At 37.4% G+C, this 6,015-nt stretch overlaps 1 protein-coding gene across 3 annotated transcripts in view; it reads right to left on the reverse strand.

Annotated features, from left to right (window-relative positions):
- Positions 1–6,015, reverse strand: part of RNF13 (ring finger protein 13) — a 152,883-nt gene that overhangs the window by 6,798 nt on the left and 140,070 nt on the right. The window lies entirely within an intron of this gene.

A 6,015-nucleotide genomic window follows, 5' to 3' on the forward strand; every position in this document is an offset into this window, starting at 1 on the left:
ATATTCAAAGAAAACAAAAACGTTAACTCAAAAAGATATATGCACCCCAATGTTCATAGCAGCCTTATTTACAATAGCCAGGATATGGAAGCAACCTAACTGTTCATCAAGAGATGAATGGATTAAGAAGATGCAGTGCATATATACAATGGAATACTACTCAGTCATAAAGAATGAAATTTTGCCATTTGCAACAACATGGATGGACTTGGAGGATATTATACTTAGTGAAAGAGAAAGGCAAATACTGTGTGATGATATCACTTATATGTAGAATCTAAAAAATTAAAACAAACAAATATAACAAAAAAGGAAACAGACTCAGGGATATTGAGAACAAACTAGTGGTTACCAGTGGGGAGAGGGAAGGAGAGAGGGGAAGATAGGGGTAGAGGATTAAGAGGTACACACTACTAGGTATAAAATAAATAAGCTACAAGGATATATTGTACAGCACAGGGAATATAGCCAATATTTTATAGTAACTTAAATCGAGTATAACCTTTAAAAAGTGTGAGTCACTGTACTGTACACCTGAAAATTATATAATACTGTAAATCAAATATACCTCAATTAAAAAAATAAGCTCGTTTGAAATAATCTAGTAATAGTGTATACAAATTGATGTAAAGCTTAATTGTTCAATTTTATAACAAACTAGTCCGCCTTAAGTCAATCAGAATAGGTTTCCTCAAAGTAAAAGAGAACATTCAGGGCTAAACACATACCATCTTCACGAGAGAAAAGGACTTAATATACATTTTAAATAATGTGCCCAGGGAAGATACAGTATTGGATTCATGAGCTTCAAATCACAAATAACTGTTCTTGTAGAGAAAATGCCTTGCCACTCATTCCCCACTTCGCCAGTAAAGAAAACAGTGGCAGCTCTTTCTAGCAAATTAAAATAAATCTTATTTTTTGTTTTCCCCTCCTCCATACCACTTCCCAAGAAATCTGAACAAAAGACAACAGGATAAAATATTTTGTAAGCCAGATTTGCTTGAGAATTATTCCTGATTATTTTAAAGCCCTGAGCAAAGGAACTAATATTTACTTTTAAGGTTAAAGGCAGTTAAATGCAGTAGTAAAAATTAGGCACGTCTTCACAGATAGATTTAAGCAATAAAAAAATTATAAAAATTAAATATTGCCCCATTTTTCTGTAATCTGCTATAAAATGTTATATTCCTTTTTTTCAATCTCTGAAATAAAAATCTTTCTCCTTCTATACATATTATCTTGGAAAACCTCAATGATTAAGCTATAAAAGAAAAAAGCTGGTAACTTAAAACTTCAAATATAAAACCCACTTTTTTATCATTTACATCTCAGGGATCTGACTCCTTCACATACTGATGGGGTAGGGAGACAGCTCCCACAGAGACTACCTTAAATACTTAGTTGGGGGACTATTAAGTGAAAACATAAGGATTATTTCATCTGCTATGAAACATGGAATGTGGTAACCAGTCCTTACAGTTATAGACTTGGAGAAATGCGTTAGCTGGTACAGGAAACTCAGGAAACCATAATTTCAACGGAAGAGCTATTTCTGAGGACCATAACGAGTAATGAAGAAATTTATAAGGAAGTTGGTGGCTTCAAAAGCAAGAAAATAACTAAAAGGCTATTACCATTTTATATGTGCTAGAAATGGCTAAATCAGTATGTAAAACATGTAGGTGTTAATCAGCACAAACATTTCTGAACAAGTTGCAAAGATGAGGTCACTAAGACGGAAGATTTAAGATGATCATGTCCCCACAGGATGGTAAATGAGTAAGCGTGCCAGCTAACCTTTACAGATATTTTACTTGTGCCAGCGCCTCAAGTTGCTGATTTCTGCGGGTCTGATTACAGACCATGCCTATGAAAGACTTCCAAATGCCAAATTCTTTTTGGTTTGTTGGTAAATATTTCCAAAATGTTACAGATTCCCCTAACATAAACATTAACATTTCCACTATATTCTAAACCTGTAAGAATTCTTTTAGGACTTCATGGTTTGGTGCTGTGACTCACTGGGAGTGATGAGTACCCACAGAAATAGTCTACACTTCCCTTCATGTTTTCAATCATAGTTGTGTCTACAACTATGAAAAACTGCAATAATTGGGATTTTTTTTCTTTCTAGCATCTATGCATACTTTGTCAAAACCATTAGAGTACGCTAAAATGCATAACAAATATACCTCTTTCTTTTTACTTTTTCAAGTCTCACGATAACCAAAATACTCTAAAACAAAAATACAACTGGCTCAAATTTATGGTTACTGGGAAGAAATTTCAGGAGTAATATTTATAAAGTTACTTACTTTTAAGCTGCTTCATGATTTTGGCAATCTTCTATTTTTTCATCATAAAAAAATGTTTATGGACTAAATATTGATGGCACTAATATTTTATTTATGATTGTTACTTAAGGGGTTGTTTTGTTTTGTATAATAATTGCTACCATTTGTTGAGCTGTAGCAATGTTGAGCTGTTGCTATGTGCCAGGCACTGTTATAAGCATATTTCACATATTGATTTAAATCTCCCCACCCACCTTATGAAGTAAGTTTTTAGTCACATTTACACGTGAAGGGATGTATGGAGAGGTTAAGTAACTTGCACTAGGTCACACAGCCAATAAAATGGATGATCTAGAATTCCAGCCCAGGTCTGTCAGACTCTACTGCTGGTAGACCTGAACCTTTAGGAAATTAGTTTTTTCTCAAAAATGTTCTTTCTCTTTGACATAGTGAATTGAGGAGGAGAGGGTAAGTGCAGGTGGCGGTGTGGAGAGGAGGATTAGAGAAGGGGAATGGTAAGGGTTAAATCTACGAGGCAACTGATTTCATTTTGAAATGGTAGTGACTAAAGAGGAAAGACAGCTGTTGGGTAGTATTTGCAAGCCCAATCTTTGGAGTCAAGAGCCCTGCTACTTATCTAGCTATGCACCCTCAGGTAATTTACTTGACTTTTTTTTTTTTTGGTCGTGCCCCATGCGTGGGATCTCAGTTCCCAAACCAGTGATCGAACCCGCACCTCCTGCATTGCAAGCACAGAGTCTTAACCAATGGACCACCAGGGAAGTCCCTACTTGACATTTCTGAGTCTCATTTTCTTTTTCTATAAAATGGTCATGACAATACTTTTCTAATTGTGCTGCTCTGAGAACTAAATGAGATCATTTATGCAAGGTGCATGGTTTGCTTTTATACTAAATAATAGGTGTGTCATATGCTTATAAGTATCAATTTTTTTAGTTGGGTGCAATGTCCATTCCAATCCAATCTAATACCGATTAATTCATTTAATATAAATTACACTGACTTCTTCAGTGAGAAGTCAGTTAGGAGACTGAAGGTACAGTTCTCTATAGAAATCACAGCTACAGGCAAATGATAAAGGTCAAGAGTGCCATGATACAAACCAACCTAAGGCTCAACTCTCTCAATCCCCTTCAGTCCATCTCAAGACTGCAGTGCAGACCTCGGGCATGAAATGATAAAATAGTTCATCTTCAGGTAACTCAGGAATACAGTGATCTCACAGGAGCCACAGCCGCAACAGTAACTTCTACCCAACTCGGAACCTCATTTTACTGCTTTGGGGCCATTATAAAAAGTATTCCTTTAGAGGAACTGAGGATATTCCCTTTCCTGATTTGCTTTTTAAGAGTACATTCAGAACATTTCCCCTTGAAATAGTTCAACAAAGAACAAATATCAACTACCACTGGTTGGACTGAACTCTGGTTATAGATTCTTAGTGTATGAGGACATGGACTACGTCTGTTACTCACCATTATGTCCCTAGTATTTAATACTGTGCCCAGTATAGAGTAGGCTCCCAATAAATATAAGCAGAATGACAAATGCCGCAAAGCATTTGTTCATTTCCTGATGGACAGTTAACAAGCATCTACCTGTCACGTGGAACCTGCCGCATGGACTCTCCCTGCTGCACTGCCAACCCCTGGTCTGCTCTCCATTCGCCAGCGTGAGGGATCCGTTTCCTCAGTAATCTTAGCATGTCATTCTTCTGCTCAAAACCCGTCCAAGTTTTGCCATGACACGATAAAATCACAAGTCCTTCCCATGGCACGACCTAGCTCCCCATCGTCTCTCTGATCTCATCTCTAACCACTCTCCCTCTAGACCACTACATATCTTCTAGTTATGTGCTCTTTTTACTGTTCCCTGGATAAATCAAACACACTCTCACCCTCAGGCCTCTGTACCTGCGGTTCCCTTCTCTGCCTGCAGCATTCTCCCCTCCTCCCTCCCCCTGCTGTTTAGTCTCTCACTTCATTTGGATCTCTGTTCCGTGTCCTTCTCAGAGAGGTCTTCTTCCCGGTCTCATCTAAAACAGCATGCTGCCGCCCCTCCCCCGTCACGCATCATTTGTTTTCCTCGTTGCACTTATTGCTGTGTGAGGTCACTGCTTTCCTTGTCTGCCTGCCCCCCAAAGCTCCACAAAGGCACGAGGTCTTTTTCCGTTTTATTTACTGCTGTTTCCCTACCACCCAGAACAGTGCCTAGCACACAGTAAAAGTACTCAGTAAATATTTCTTAGAGTAATGTATGAATAACTACATAAGTTATTCCCAGGAAATCCTGACTTCTGCCTCCAACTGCTAATCAGAGGACCTAATCAGACAGATCTAAGTACAAAAAGCTAATAATGTAGATAAATTCTATACAGATCCTGACTGACTGGCCTCAGTCAGTCTCACCTCAGTCTTCCTACTTCGATGTTGAATATTCTGGCCAACTCTCAGGACAACAGAAGACCACATACAACAAAGTACTATAGGAGTATAATGTTTGCACGGTGGCAATATTCGATACTGTGTCTACTGATAATCAGAAGATATCCAAGAAAAGAAGAGTTCGCCGTACCAGGAGATAGTGGAGAAGAGTGCTTAGAGAAGAACTAGGATCAAGTCTTAAACTGAATTTAGAAAAAACTAAGGAGGAAAAGACACTATTGGGAAAGTAAACGGTTGAAAGACTTTTGCAAAGGGGAAATACACATGGCAAAATCAAAGTTACGCAAAGCTAGAAATACAGAGCAGTGGACAGTAAGGGTGGATGAGTTTGGTGGAGCCAAATTGTGAAAAGCGTTGAATACCAAGATGCAGACTCTGATCTTGGAATAACTGATGTATGAAAACAACATCTTAGAAATTCTTCATCAGGTACTGAAGGGACCCGGGCCTGTGATGTAGAGGTAAGCCTAGAGACGGTTAAACTGACCTGATGTTTAGCACTCCCCAAAATCAAGTAATAAACATGATAAAGTGACCACAAGAATGGAAAGAAAGGATTAGATCCAATAATCATTTTGAAAGAACAACTCATTGCATTTGGAGACCAGACACTGGTAATAAAAGAGAAGGGGTGAATCAAAGATAATGCATGTAATCTTAAGTGATGGCTATTTTCATTTAACAAAAGTTTAAAAACTTTTAAGTGTTTTGCTTGACATTATTAAGACATGACATGTAAAAAGAGCAGGAGGGCCTGGGAGCAAATTAACTATATACAAGCTGCTGATTTTTTTTTTTAACTAAGAATTGGTAAGTTAATTCTAAAGGTTAAAGAGATGGTTAGTGTTTTGTGACTATACTTTATCCTGAAATAATGTTAACTATTACCAAAGACTAATTATAGTCTGAACAAAATGTGCAGTTTATTTAGACTACAGAGTGTCAGAATGTAATACCTCTGCAAAGATGGAGTACTCTTTCTGGACCACACACTTTATTGTAATACAAGAAATACAGGACAAAGGATTAATCTCCAAAATTTATAAGCAACTCATGCAGCTCAATAACAGAAAAACAAACAACCCAATCCAAAAATGGGCAGAAGACCTAAATAGACATTTCTCCAAAGAAGACATACAGATGGCCAACAAACACATGAAAGAATGCTCAACATCATTAATCATTAGAGAAATGCAAATCAAAACGACAATGAGATATCATCTCACACCGGTCAGAATGGCCATCATCAAAAA

This window comes from Physeter macrocephalus, chromosome 1 (genome assembly GCF_002837175.3).
Source record: "Physeter macrocephalus isolate SW-GA chromosome 1, ASM283717v5, whole genome shotgun sequence".
NCBI lineage: Eukaryota > Metazoa > Chordata > Mammalia > Artiodactyla > Physeteridae > Physeter > Physeter macrocephalus.